This window comes from Salvelinus sp. IW2-2015, unplaced genomic scaffold, assembly GCF_002910315.2.
Source record: "Salvelinus sp. IW2-2015 unplaced genomic scaffold, ASM291031v2 Un_scaffold1439, whole genome shotgun sequence".
NCBI lineage: Eukaryota > Metazoa > Chordata > Actinopteri > Salmoniformes > Salmonidae > Salvelinus > Salvelinus sp. IW2-2015.
Window position 1 is genome coordinate 1 of NW_019942909.1, and position 16,031 is coordinate 16,031.

The window sequence follows — 16,031 nt, forward strand, 5'->3', positions numbered from 1 at the left end:
GTCATCACCATCATCACCGTTATAATCATAATCGTCATCATCATCATCAACACCACCATCATCATCAGATATTGTGGCCATTTCCTTCCCTTTCTCCAACGTTTTCTGACGCAATTGTCTATCTGTATGTAAACTGCTGTCCTTGCTGTCAAACATTGTGCATTTTAGTGCCACCCCCTCTACCTCAGGTGTCACACAGATTATTTTGCGATCTGTCTCTTTAAGAGAGAAAAGGTCAAGACATGACATGTCTTCTTCATCAGAGTCATTTGAATCAGTTTCAGTAACCTGATGCACTTTTCCGTCTCTCTTTCCTGTTTTGGGTGACTTTTTTTCACTCTGCTTCGATTTGCACATTTTCTGTATGTGTCCTCTTTTGTTACATTGTCTACAGTCTTTGTCTTTAAACCAGCAATCGACAGGGTCATGTGCCTTTTTACCACACCGAAAGCATGCCTGTGATTTCTCTTGACGTCGGGTGTTAAACTTGTTCACTGTGCATTCCACTGTATTTTTCCTCTGTAACTCTCCTGCATCTTTTGCGGCAGTTTCCATTGATATGGCTATGTCCAATGCGCGCGCCAATGTCAGATCTATTTCTGATAAGAGCCGTTTCTGTGTGCTCTCGTTGTGTAACCCGAATACAAGCCTGTCTCTGAGCGCATCCGACAATCCCTGTTCGAACTGACAATACTGCGAGAGCTGGCGGAGCTCCGCAATGTACTCCGGTATTGACTCTGTCTTTTGCTGATTCCGTTTGTGAAATCGGAAACGTTCGGCTATGACCAGCGGCTTTGGATTTAGATGAGTCTGTAACGCATTTACAATCTCTTTGAAGGTCTTCTCTTCTGGCTTTGTCGGTGCTGTAAGGGTACATAGCAAGTTATATGTTTTAGCTCCCATTACACCCAGAAGTACCCCCACTTTTCTTTCACCTTCTACATCGTTAGCAAAGCAATACTGCTCAAGTCTCTCGATATATGTAGCCCAATCCTCTATGGTGCTATCGAAATTGTCCATTTGCAGCAGCAGGTCCATTTTGGGGTAGAGCTATCAACGTAATATCCTCAATATCAAGCAAATAAAGTATATTTTAGTCAATTTTTCTCCCCGATTTTGGTGTTCATTGCACGGTAGGAATTGTACTTCAAGCATAGATAACGTTTACATGACTTCTTTCTTCTTATGAGTTTCCGGCAGACTAGACGTTGTGCTGCGTATTGCTGCCATTCACAGGTCGGAGTGTGAATTGCACATTTTGTCAAAATGAGGTGAGTTTACATAACTTCATCTTGTACGATCTTTGGGCTCATTTGACAGTGCAGACGATTTTAAAGGCGAGTCGAGACTGACTAATCTACAACTCACCTTGAATCATAAATAACTACTCAATGTTATTTGTAGATCAGTCAGTCGTTCACAATGTACCCATGATACATAGCGGTTTTGATGCTCTGGAACAAGGCCTATGACTTAATTGTTCAAATTCAAGCACAGAAAGTTGACGCGCATGCGCAGTACTTGAATAAATATCACTGTCTCGTAGCATATTAAGTAGTCCCTAATATAAATGCTATATAATGGTATCACATTATTTCATACATAACACATTGTCTATGGAGATGTCTTTTCTTCTGTATCCAATTGACACGTTTGATTTGGGAGGATTTAGCCCTCAGTTAAGTAAAGATAGGAGAGTCCTCGTCCAATAAAGGACTAAAGGAGTCTAACGTTACTATTTATTGTCCAAGGACCTACATGTTCTGTTCAAAGGCGAAATGGATTGGAAGCCAAAACAGCCAAATACTCCATCTAAATGTGAACAGATTCTCAATTGGGGTATGGTTCTAGAAACATAAATCCCTCTACTTTCATTTCACATCAAAATTATTCCGTAAATGCAAAATACAGACTTACTGTACACCAGTGGAGGCTGTTGAGGGGAGGATGGTGCATAATAATGTCTGAAACAGAGCAAATTGAATGGAACCAAATAATGTGTTTGATCTACTGGATACCATTCCACTGATTCCTCTCCAGCCATTACCACGAGCACGTCCTCCCCAATTTAAGGTACCACCAATCTCCTGTGCTGTACTCTGGTTTAACCGGTTTTGGCACAGTTGCAACCAACAGTATTTTTCAGTGACAACACTTGTGGCGTCCGTCTTCTGTTTACACACAGGTGTTAGGAGACACATATAGCTAATTAGCACAGGTAGTCAACTCTGTCTTCCGTCTGTTTTCCGTAAACACGCGCGGTAACATGGAGATATGGCCATGTGGGAACACTAACCCTATAAAGGTGTGTATCAATTTAACCTTTTGTTTTTAGAAAATAATTTCTTGCTGATATGATATAAGGTATTTATGTTTCCAAACCCGTACCGCAATTAATGCGTGTTAATATTCAAACCGAGATTCGTGGCTCTTAACAAAACTCCCCCATACAGAAGACGCCTTCATCCGATGTTTCTTATGTGTAATGTAATGGAACTGAGAGTCATGATCAAGCTGGGCTAGGAGAATACCAGCTAGCTAGTTAGCTGTCCTGCTACTGCTGTGTTGCCTTTTAACATGTGATAAAATCTAAACTTTTCTCAATTAGTTGATCTAAGATTCGGACCGGGAAAGGAAAACTTGTAGTTAGCTTACTAAAAAAATATTGTCATCAAAATTAGCTAGGGAACTATCTACTCTTTAAAAACATGCTAGCTAGCTATGGAGGTAAGATGTAAACAGAGCGACGTCATCAGCTTCTTCTTCTTGTGGATTTTCGGCAGCCTGCACGCTTTTGAGCATATGAACATCATCAGCTTTACCTCTCTCACGGTTTTCTATTGGTTGTCACTAGTTGTCAAAGTCAGAGGGCCCGCCTACTCGACCAATTAGATGAGGGAGTGTGATGCCGGCTCAGAAAGCCTGCCTACCCGACCAATCAGATTAGGGAATTTGATGATACATATGCCAGCTTCCGCCTCGATCACACCGACAGCTTCATTGCATTTTGGTACACCAGAAGTACATTAATTTCCAATTGAACGCTGCGTTTGCCTTGCAGCATTGCGTTGTAGTGAGTTCTGTGTGGTGCATACGTTGGACTTATCAAATGTATGCGTCAAACTGTATGAGTAGACGGCTTGACAGAAATGGTAGCAGAAGGCGAATGTTGATATTTTGTTGCACACATATCCAGATGATGCTGCGTACCAATTTGCGCAATGACGCTGTAGGTGTGATCAAGGCGTTATGGTTCGTGGGAAATGCTGCATTTTCTAAACATCTCCACATCTGAGCAGCATGGTGATGAAGAAGAGTTCTGTCCATACTGAGGTCCATCTGGAAGAGGACAGAAGAGGACCTCTAAGAAGGTGTTGTGGGTCAATGTGCAGGCCATCATAAAGAGATCACAGACCTCACTTATCATCTTCAAAATGAACAGTGCATGACAGACCTGTCTTCACATCTGCAAAGCCTATTGCTGGATATGAACGCTCATGTTCCACAGCATAAATACATTTGCCTTTGGTTTAAATGTTTCACAGTGGACATCTAAAAACTGGTAGGACAGAGTGAGCGGAACATTCTACCAATTGAGTACATTTTGAATAGTGCAACTTTTATTTAAATTAATTTTAAAATGTTATCATAAAGAGTACAACTTAATTTAAAAAAAATCTCATATCAAGATGTTAAATAAATAAATGACCATAGTAAGTGCCCAAGTGCCAAATAACGTAACGGGGTTGAAATGTATCTTAAATCAGCCAATTTAATTGTGTACGCTTTACTTGAGGATTACTTGTGGATTTTGGGATAAAAAAAAAAATCTAAGTCTACATTTTTTGTCTACATGCAATTTAAGAACAATACAGATATTGGAGTAAACAATAGAGATAGATAGATCTACATTTTTAAGTCGTCAATTTTCTTCTTTCAACAGGGGCGGGGAGAAATTTTTTCATTTCTAAAGTTAAGTTCCTGCAATTCTACATATTTTTCCATGATTTATGCCATGTTAATATGATATCTGAGTGAGAGTGACAAAGAAATCAATAGAGCCCCCTGGAGGTCCGGTTGGTAATTCAGATAGCTGGCTAGACTAAATTACCAATCTTCATTTTTTTACTGACATGGGATAATTGAGTGACTTTCAATGAGTGACATATAACAAGAGGAACCTTTCTGATGCACAACTAAGTTTTGAAACTGCCCCTTGTGTATTCTACTATTCTAACTCAACAGTAATTTGACACACATACTTAGTAAAACAATTAAATGAACTGCAATATGCTGTCTTCAATCAACTCAGTGTGCAGTTCAATTGAAGTTCAACTAAAGTTATACTGCAGTAGGACTGTAGCATGCAGTTTATATTGTAGTTTATTTTCATTATAACTGTGTTTTTTTGTTTTTCGAAAACATTTGAGGTCCGGACCTTGGTGTCCTCATATGTAGGGTTAAGACAAGTAACTATGAGTAAGGGCAAACATCATGATAAGCCTGCAAGCGGAGTTTGAATAAGACATCCGATTTGCATTTAGAAATGTAGGTTTTATTATGGCTAATAAATAACCAAATCATTGATGGATCACTAGACAAAACAAATGCATGTCTCTCGTCTGCCCCTGCATTCCGGTCGGCATACGCGACATCACACTCCCTCATCTGATTGGTCGTTGCCCGCGAACCGTAAGCCAGTATACACGTTCAACATTCATCTGATTGGTCAAGTAGGCAGACCTTCTGACTTTGTGGCTAACTAGTGACCTTTTCAGTGATCAGAAGCATATCACGTGGTTTCTGTTCATAATGTAGGCTACTGGGATAAATAACTGTAGTTGTAGCTAGTATCCTGCTTTGCCAAATCTTTTTTTGTTTTCCATCTATTAAATGCACCATGAATACAGTACACAATGATGAATGGATAGAAATAAAGAGTTATGAAGAAATATATGAATGTGGTTCCTCTGTAGGTTTCTTCCGAGGTTCCTGCCTTTCTAGGGAGTTTTTCCAAGCAACCGTGCTTCAACATCTGCATAGAGGGGTTGGTTGTTTAGCAACAAAACAGACGAGTGCGCAACTATGGGGCAAAACAAACGGGGTTGGCTTAGATTGTTGACAACATGTAAGCTATATTTCATCTCCAATGTTTATTGAAAACAAATATATTTGCACAATGAGCACTTGTCTCTCAAATATATCATTACAATTGTTGGTTAGCTAGCTAGCAGATTTTAGCCATAATATGGGAAATAGTAAAAACCACTAGACCCTCCAGGAATGAGTTTGCCACCCCCTGGTATAGGGGAGCTAGGTAGGTTGGGGCTGAGGGTGGATTTGGGATCGGTGTGCCTCTACTGAAGCCTTCCTGTGCCTGCTGTCCTCTTCAGGTCAGAGGTCAGGGTGGTGTCTTATCTGGTGTCGTTTCCGGTCGCCATCTTGGGAGAACCTCTTCCCACACTCTGAACAAATGTATGGTTTCTCTCCAGTGTGACTTCTCATATGTATAATCAGAGCACTCCGTCGGAAGCAGCGTTTCCCACAGCAGTGGCACTCATGAGGTCTCTCTCCTGTGTGAACCATCTGGTGTCTCCTCACACTGTCAGCTCGAGAGAAAGTCTTCCCACAGACAGGGCAGGAGTAGCTGGCCCTCTCCCCAGCGTGCCACTGGAGGTGCATCCGGAGTGTGGTGGACTGGGCAAAACTCTTCCCGCACTCTGAGCAGCTGTATGGTTTTTCTCCTGTGTGAGATCTCTGGTGCACCTTAAATGTGCTTGGCTTGCTGAAAGTCATTCCACAGTCACTGCAAAGGTAAGACCTCTCTTTTACAGTTTTTCGCTGATGTCTATTCTGGTGGATCTCAAATTGTCTTTTGTCTGAGAACGCCTTCGAACAGTCAGAGCAATGGTGAGGTAGCTCTCCAACATGTACCTGCAGGTGACTATTTAACATTGCCTGTGTAGAGAACTTCTCCTCACACTACGAGCCAGTGGTAACGTGTCTTTTCCTTGTGTTTCCGCTGGTGTCTTTTTAGATTTTCCGGACGAGTGAAGCTCTTACCACAATCGGAGCAGTGATTAGACTTCTCTTTATGTGTATACTGGTGTCTTCTCAAGTGATAGGCTCTGGTAAAAACTTTACCACAGTCTGAGCATTGGTGAGCATCTTTCCAGCATGTTTCTGCTGGTGTCTTTCAAATGCGTGTAAGGCCTGGAATAGTTTCCCACAAGTCGGTGCAGAGGTGAGGCTTTTCCCCGGCTATGCACTTTCATGTGACTTCTTAGTTGTGCTGCTTTAGAGAAACACTCATCACAGTTAGTGCAATGGTATGATTTGTCAGTCATATGGCTTCGCTGGTGTTTTTTCAAATGTTCCGGTCGGGTGAAGCTTTTACACAATCAGAGCATTGGTGAGATTTTTCTTTGTTATGTGTTTTGCTTGTGTCTCTTTAAATGATAGACTCGGTAAAACTCTTACCACAGTCTAAGCAGTGGTAGGCTTGTTTCTGGTTTTTGAACTGTTGTCACAGACATCATCGTCACATCTTTATCACTACTGTCACTAGCAACATATGATATTACCATTATTATCATATTCATCATCATAATCGTCATCACCATCATCACCGTTATAATCATAATCGTCATCATCATCATCACAACACCATCATCATCAGATATTGTGGCCATTTCCTTCCCTTTCTCCAACGTTTTCTGACGCAATTGTCTATCTGTATGTAAACTGCTGTCCTTGCTGTCAAACATTGTGCATTTTAGTGCCACCCTCTACCTCAGGTGTCACACAGATTTATTTTGCGATCTGTTCTCTTAAAGAGAGAAAGGTCAAGACATGACATGTCTTCTTCATCAGAGTCATTTGAATCAGTTTCAGTAACCTGATGCACTTTTCCGTTCTCTCTTTCCTGTTTTGGGTGACTTTTTTCACTCTGCTTCGATTTGCCACATTTTCTGTATGTGTCCTCTTTTGTTACATTGTCTACAGTCTTTGTCTTTAAACCAGCAATGACAGGGTCATGTGCCTTTTTACACACCCGAAAGCATGCCTGTGATTTCTTTGACGTCGGGTGTTAACTTGTTCACTGTGCATTCCACTGTATTTTTCCTCTGTAACTCTCCTGCATCTTTTGCGGCAGTTTCCATTGATATGGCTATGTCCAATGCGCGCGCCAATGTCAGATCTATTTCTGATAAGAGCCGTTTCTGTGTGCTCTCGTTGTGTAACCCGAATACAAGCCTGTCTCTGAGCGCATCCGAATCCCTGTTCGAACTGACAATACTGCGAGAGCTGGCGGAGCTCCCGCAATGTACTCCGGTATTGACTCTGTCTTTTGCTGATTCCGTTTGTGAAATCGGAAACGTTCGCTATGACCAGCGGCTTTGGATTTAGATGAGTCTGTAACGCATTTACAATCTTCTTGAAGGTCTTCTCTTCTGGCTTTGTCGTTGCTGTAAGGGTACATAGCAAGTTATATGTTTTAGCTCCCATTACACCAGAAGTACCCCCACTTTTCTTTCACCTTCTACATCGTTAGCAAAGCAATACTGCTCAAGTTCTCGATATATGTAGCCCAATCCTCTATGGTGCTATCGAAATTGTCCATTTGCAGCAGCAGGTCCATTTTGGGGTAGAGCTATCAACGTGATATCCTCAATATCAAGCAAATAAAGTCGAATTTTCACCCAAATTTCGGTGTCCATTGCATGGTAGGAATTGTACTTCAAGCATAGATAACGTTTACATGACTTCTTTCTTCTTATGAGTTTGCGGCAGACTAGACGCTGTGTTCCGTATTGCTGCCATTCACAGGTCGGAGTGCGAATTTCACATTTTGTCACAACTTCGACATTGCAGCTGATTTTAAAGGCGAGTCGAGAATCACCTTGGATCATAAATAACGATTATAAATAACTGTTCGTTGACTCAATATTGTGTAATTGCAGACTGCAATTCATGGGGTTTCTGTAAAACACCCTTTTCCTGGTAAAGAAACACCCTGAATTTGTCAGTTCCGGTGTTGAGACTGATGGTTTCTCAACATTTGTTAACATTTACATAGGTCAGTCAGCCAGTCATTCACAATAAAGGTTAAATGGTATTTAATTTTTTTAAATGATAAAAACCGTTTTTTGATGGCCTCGAACACAGTCTTTGAATTCGTTATTCAAAATCAAGCGAAGTGCATTGATGCGCAGGCACGGTACTTGAATTAGTATCACTGCTCTAGTAGCAACATACCTGCCTAGGATAAATGCTATATAATGGTATCACATTATTTCATACATAACACATTGTCTATGGAGATGCCTTTTATTCTGTATCGATTTGACACTTTTGATTTGGGAGAATGTGGCCTTAGTGAAGTAAAGATACAGTAGGAGAGTCCTAGCCCAAGAATCCACTAAAGGAGCCTAACGTTACTCCTTATAGTCCAAGGCCCTACATGTTCTGTTTAAAGGTGAATTGGCTTTGGAAGCCAAAATATCCAAATCCTCCATCTAAATGTGAGTCGATTCTCAATTGGGGTATGGTTCTAGAAACATAAATCCCTCTACTTTCATACCACAAACAAAAGTATTCCATAAATGCAAAATACATACTTACTGTACACTGGTTTAATCGATTTTATCACAGTTGCAGCCGACAGTATTTTTCAGTGACAACACTTTTGTCTTCCGTTTACACACAGGTGTTAGGAGACACATATAGCTGCACCATCGAGAGCATCCTGACTGGTTGCATCACTGCCTGGTATGGCAACTGCTCGACCTCCGACCGCAAGGCACTACAGTGGGTAGTGCGTACGGCCCAGTACATCACTGGGGCCAAGCTTCCTGCCATCCAGGACCTCTTTACCAGGTGGTGTCAGAGTAAGGCCCTAAAAATTGTCAAAGACTCCAGCCACCCTGGTCATGGACTGTTCTCTCTGCTACCGCACGGCAAGCGGTACCGGAGTACCAAGTCTAGGTCTAAAAGTCTTGTTAACAGCTTCTACCCCAAGCCATAAGACTCCTGAACAGCTAGTCAAATGGCAACCAAGAATATTTGCATTGCCCCCCCTCTTTTACGTGGCTCCTGTAACGGATGTGAAATGGCTAGCTAGTTAGCGGGAACGCGCTAGTAGCGTTTCAATCAGTTACGTCACCTTGCTCTGAAACCTAGATGTAGTGTTGCCCCTTGCTCTGCAAGGGCCGCGGCTTTTGTGGAGCGATGGGTAACGACGCTTCGTGGGTGACTGTTGTTGATGTGTGCAGAGGGTCCTGGTTCGCGCCCGTGTCGGGGCGAGGGGACGTACTAAAGTTATACTGTTACATTGATGCTGTTGACCCGGATCACTGTTTGCTGCGTAAAAGGAGGAGGTTGAAAGGGGGGTGAGTGTAACGGATGTGAAATGGCTAGCTAGTTAGCGGGTACGCGCTAGTAGCGTTTCAATCAGTTACGTCACTTGCTCTGAAACCTAGATGTAGTGTTGCCCCTTGCTCTGCAAGGGCCGCGGCTTTTGTGGAGCGATGCGTAACGACGCTTCGTGGGTGACTGTTGTTGATGTGTGCAGAGGGTCCCTGGTTCGCGCCCGTGTCGGGGCGAGGGGACGTACTAAAGTTATACTGTTACACTCCTACTCTCTGTTTATTATCTGTGCATAGTCACTTTAACTCTACCTACATGTACATATTACCTCAATTACCTCGACTAACCGGTGCCCCCGCAAATTGACTCTGTACCGGTACCCCCTGTATATAGCCTCGCTATTGTCATTTTACTGCTGCTCTTTAATTATTTTTTTTCACTTATCTATTTTTTACTTAACACTTATTTTTCTTAAAACTGCATTGTTGGTTAAGGGCAAACATCATGATAAGCCTGCAAGCGGAGTTTGAATAAGACATCCGATTTGCATTTAGAAATGTTGGTTTTATTATGGCTAATAAATAACCAAATCATTGATGGATCACTAGACAAAACAAATGCATGTCTATCGTCTGCCCCTGCATGCCGGTCGGCATACGCGTCATCACACTCCCTCATCTGATTGGTCGTTGCCCGCGAACCAGAAACCTGCTTACGCGTCATCAAATCCCCTCATCTGATTGGTCGAGTAGGCAGACCTTCTGACTTTGTGGCTATGGTAATTAGTGACCTTTTCGTGATCAGAAGCGTATCACGTGGTTTCTGTTCATAATGTAGGCTACTGGGATAAATAACTAGTTGTAGCTAGTATCCTGCTTTCCCAAATCCTTTGTTTTCCATCTATTGAACGCACCATGAATAGTGTACACAATGATGAATGGATAGAAATATAGAGTTCAGAGGGAGTTTTTTCAAGCCACCATGCTTCAACATCTGCATAGAGCTGTTGGTTGTTTACCAACAAAACCGACGCATGCGCAACTATGGGGCAAAACAGACGGGGTTGTCTTCGATTGTTGACAATATGTAAGCTATATTTCATTTCCAATGTTTGTTGAAAACATGCATACATTTGCACAATGAGCACTTGTTGTCTCTCAAATACATCGTTACAGTTGTTGGATAGCCATATTAGCATTGACATGAAATCATTCAAAGCACCTCAAAACAAGACATGGTATGAAGAACAAGATGAAATGAGCTGAAACGAGCCACTTATGGTTCCCCACAAGGACTTCTGCCCCATGGAAGCGTCCACATTGTTTTATTGGAATCCTGCAGAATATATATCCTGCAGGAATAGGAAGTCCTGGAGGATATGCCACAGGATTTGCGGGGCCACTTTCCTGTAGGAATCATGCTGGTAAACTTTAGTTGGTTTTAATATGGCTGGTACACCAAAAACATCTGTGAGTATGCATGTGTGTTAGGCTCCATTTTAAATGGCGAATGAGAGATTGAAACTGTTTGTGGTGTTACCTTTGCCTAAATAGCTGTCCAGTGCTGCCATCTGTGGCAGTCAATCTCACTGTTGTTTACAGGCTCGTTCTTAACTGGGGACGACAGGAGAGAGATGAGAGTGGCAGAGCTCAGAATATAACTGCAGAACATTTCTGTGTTACATGAAAAACAGCGACAAAATTGTGTCAATTATATATTGTAGTAGTAAAAGACAACCTACTCACCTTTAACTAGTAGACTACTGGACTAATGGAGCTTTAACTAGCAGACTACTGGACTAATGGAGCTTTATCTAGTAGAGTACTAGACTAATGGAGCTTTAACTAGTAGAGTACTGAACTAATGGAGCTTTAACTAGTAGAGTACTAGACTAATGGAACTTTAACTAGTAGAGTACTACACTAACGGAGCTCCAAATGAGACAAAGAATCAGAAACAGATGAATTAGTAAATGTATTGTTTTCTCATGACCTTACCAACTCTAATGTGGTGTGGTGCCTTCTGCTAAACTGTTAGAAATGCAAGGTAAGGATTTCCAGTGTTATACTGTGTGTTTTCTGTGCTCCCTGTAGTCTAAGCTGGAAGGGAAAAGAAGAGAACTCACATGTTGGTGGTGAAACTGTCCAAGCAAGCTAAAAGTTAAACAGAGAGAAGAAGTTATGTTAATGGGACGACCCTCCCACTCTGTCTGCCGTATTCTTTCTCTTTGCTCTTGTTTACCTTATTAGTATGTCGGCGGGCGGAGCTGGGAGGGTCGTCAGCGACATGGGACACACCTGGGCCCGGGTGTGTCCCGGGATAAATACACCTCTTCCCCCATTCATTGGGGAGACGCTCTCCATGCAGACAGACTTAGATTGTGGCACCTTTCAACACCCCTCATTATCACAGTTATGCACGCAAACACTCACTTACACTACTGATTACACACACACCATTGTTAATTGTATTTAGATTACTTCAGTTAAAATATTTTGATATTCCTTATCGCCACGTTGTCTCCCTTCGAGCCGGTTCGTGACAATTAAAATGACAAATTTCTATTTAAATCAAACGATTTCTATATTCAATTGAGAGCTAATATATTTCAGCAAAATGTGATATTTCATAGATATACGTTGGTTATGTAATGTTCCAAATTGCATACTTGCGTTCTATCTAGTGCGTAAGTCAACTGTCATTTTTCAAGTGCGATTCCAAATCTAAGAAAGCGAAACGGCAAGTAATGTTCTAATTTTCCAGGAAGTTCTATTAGCATACTTGGGAGGTTTGGACAACAAAGCACGCATGGGAGCATACATTTTCGTTCCCTTCGCCAGGGCAACACAGCGGAAAAAAACTTCTGAATTAATGGCGGACATAAGTTCCCGCTTGTGAGAAAATGTTCCAGAGGAATATATTTGTCAAATGTAAGTATTGTTTATTTATTCACCAAATGATGTTAAAATGTTCAACAAATTACTTTCATATGAATTCATGAGTCACTGCTGTTTATCAGCCAAGCGAAGTTAGCTCGTCGGACGCAATGGCTAGCTAGCAGGCGATCTCGTCCTGGTTATCAGCTGTTTAGGGATGACAAACTAAACAAAGTAATCGTAAAATCTAATTTGAGCAGTGAGGTTAATTTGTCCTCCCTTGGCCTCAGGTTGAAGCACATCGCACCCCACCACCCAGACAGATGTAAAGAACTTGGGAACCTCCCATCCACCAGGGAATTCACCCAATTCCAGGAGTTTATTCAGGAGTTTATTCAGCAGCGTGCAACGTCACTGTTAAAAGTAGATCCACACATATTATTCTCTATCATGCAGAATTGTCAGCTCATTGTAACATATGAAGCTTATTTACAATAGACGTGGGTGATTCTGCCCTGTGTGCAAGTTTCTATTGCTGCCCAGCAAACATGTTCAATTATTCATTGTCTAAAATTTAGACTACAATTAGTTGAATGTGATTAGGCTAGGCATGGCAATTTTAAAAAGGCCATCAGACTGTTAAATAGCCATCACTAGATTACTCAACCCTGCACCTTAGAGGCTGCTGCCCTATGTACATAGACATGGAATCACTGGTCACTTTAATAATGTTTACATACTGTATTCTACTGTATTTTAGTCATCCTAATATTTATATATTTCTTAATTCCATTCTTTTAGATTTGTGTGTATTGTTATGAAATGCACTGTTGGAGCTAGGAACACAAACATTTCCCTACACCTACAATAACATCTGCTAAATATGTGTATGTGACCAATAACATTTGATTAGAATGAGGTGTACTAAACACGCTTTGAATGTTAATCTCCTTGATGTCCCTCACTTGGGGATGCTAAAATGTTTTTTAATCTACTGAGCCATTTACTTTATGTTAGTATTATATTTTTTGGGCGGCAGGTAGCCTAGTGGTTAGAGCGTTGGGCCGAGCTGACAAGGTAAACATCTGTCTTTCTGCTCCTGAACAAGGCAGTTAACCCACTGTTCCCCGGTTGGCCGTCATTGTAAATAAGAATTTGTTCTTAACTGACTTGCCTAGTTAAATAAAGGTTCAAATAAAAAAAATATTTGTAATTGCATTGTCGATAAGGAACCTGCAAGTAAGCATTTTGTTGGACCATATATATCTTGTACATACGACTAATAACTTTTGTACAATGGTCTGTGTTTTAAGGATTCATGCACAGATACAGGAAAACCAATGAAAGGGTTAATATTACTAAAACATTTGAAGTGTTGATGTCTCCCCACGGTTCTGGTTTTGAGGTTTGGGCATCTGGGGGATGCAGATCATCTGTCTAATCCCCTGCAGGGACAGAGGCATTAATAATATTACAATGGTGTATTCATTTAATATTCCTGTTATATATGCATGCATATAATTAAATTGGACATTGCCCTTTATAATATGCCAGATTGTTTTTGTATCCAATGCGTTTAGCTTGCATTAGAATGAAGTAGTCTAGGCCTTCGAATCTAGTTGTATTGCATAATATTGCCTATCATTTAGATATCAATGCATAAGGTGAATATAAAACCAAGCTATCGTGAAAATCAGAGTAATTTAATAATGTACATGGGGGTTGTATGATTTTATCACAATGCAAACCTGCTCATTGGAAATAAAACACCAGCTGTCCTAATGCAATATTAGCTTTACAGTGAAAGACCACTATTCTGGCTATTTATCATTCTTAAACAGTAAGAAAAATAGCTTATTTAAACATTTTTTTTACTTCAGCCTCTGTACAATGCATGAAAGTTTACTTGTCATACGTCCACAATGATGTAGCAGGTTTCCTCACTCCATCCACCATATGGGTCAGTCGGCGTGCACCAACCACTGCATCTATTTCTTCAGTTATATCCTTTGTACTCCCTTTCAGAGCCATTCAAGAGAACCCCCTTGGTAGGTTCTCTGCTTCACAGATCCATACATGACAAGCTATCTTTTTCAGGTGCAAAGCATGCTCCTTCTGCTCCTTGGACATACAAAATAAACCCAGTTCTTGTTATTTTCACTGACATTTAACACATCTATGATTTTTATTGAGACTTCAAATGGATCTCCCAGGTATCTCGATCAATCAAAACCCTCACTCCGACTAAATTAAGTCAGAGACCCTTGGATTAACTAGATTCCACGACCACTTGACTTCTCTTGTTTCCTTTTTTATTCGCCACTGTCATCCATTCCTTCTCACTCTTCTCCACTCGACGTGCCATCAGTTTGAAACAAAACATCCGCCATCTTCCCCAGCAGCATACTCTACTAGCCAACGTGGAGGCAAGGAAGGCGTGGAGGGTGCCCACTCCTCAGAGGGGGTGACCTTGACAATTTGTTAAAACGAGAGGCCGTCTGGATCTTTAAGTTAAAGACCCTTGCTCCCTTTGTTCTCAACGTAGAGTTCGCGCTGAAGCCATTCTTGTGATTATTGTGATTTTGCTATCCATTGTAAATAATATTGTCTTTGTAGGCCTATAAGATGCGGCCAAATTGTATCTATGATCGTGTGCTATCTATTCAAACTTTTTTTATATGTTCTCTTTATATCTGTAAATCAACCAATGAAATCAAGCCACAGCCGGCCATGATTACAGACACCTGTGTGTCCTTTGAAACCCTATATAAACTGGTGACCTGCAGTGTTTGTCATTATACCCTGATGAAGACAGCTTGGCTATCAAAACGTTGGTTATACAATTATTGCATCTGAGCTCCTAGAGTGTGCGGCTCTCTTTATTTGTTAAGCTTGTGTGGCCTACTACGTCGTGGCTGAGCCATTGTTGCTCATAGACATTTCCACTTCACAATAACAGCACTTACAGTTGACCGGGGCAGATTTACCAGTGCAGAAATTTGACAAACTGACTTGTTGGAAAGGTGGCATCCTATGACGGTGCCATGTTGACAGTCACTGAGCTCTTAAAAGTAAGGCCATCCTACATGCAATGTTTGTCAATGGAGATTGCATGGCTGTGTGCTTGATTTTATACACTTGTCAGCAACGGGTGTGGCTGAAATAGCCGAATCCAGTCATTTGAAGGGGTGTCCACATACTTTTGTATATATAGTGTATCTTAAGATGAATGCACAACTGTAAGTTGCTCTGGATAAAGCTGCCCACAGATTTTAGCTGTCTTATGCCACGATTTTTCCATCCCAGACAAAATGTTGATGTTGGCAAATTCATAGGTCGTAAACGATTGTCGGACGTCTTGGGCCATTCAGTGTGACAGGGTCTATGTCTGCTGATTTAAGTACCGTTACCAATGGCTAAGATGAGGTAGGACACTTTTTAAAATATTTTTTTTATGAGCATGGCCTTAATTCTATTACAGCATATTGGATGACTGTCATTCCTATTCCATTCACACAGCTCAATGCAACAGCCATAGGTTTAGGCTATTACATGATAATACAATTTTCCCTATACCCATCATGAGGTTGCTACAACCTAGCCTATGAATGAAAGTTTACAGCGTAGGTGCACACAGGTCGAGAGAAACTTGAGGTGACAGACATTCAATACCGCCTTGCACACTCTTGACCAAATCTAGCTGATCTAGGGTGTAATCATTAGTCCAACAGTTGCACACAAGTTTATATTGGTCAAATTCAGGGATGTTTATCCCCGTTCCGTTTG

General features: G+C 41.3%; 1 long non-coding RNA gene across 1 annotated transcript; it reads left to right on the top strand.

Annotated features, from left to right (window-relative positions):
• The first annotated feature begins 10,184 nt into the window (after positions 1-10,184).
• Positions 10,185-13,953, top strand: LOC112070852 (uncharacterized). Its single transcript, XR_002893980.2, has 3 exons — positions 10,185-11,903; positions 12,133-12,299; positions 12,536-13,953. It is a non-coding gene; the product is annotated as an uncharacterized lncRNA (long non-coding RNA).
• Positions 13,954-16,031: the final 2,078 nt, after the last annotated feature.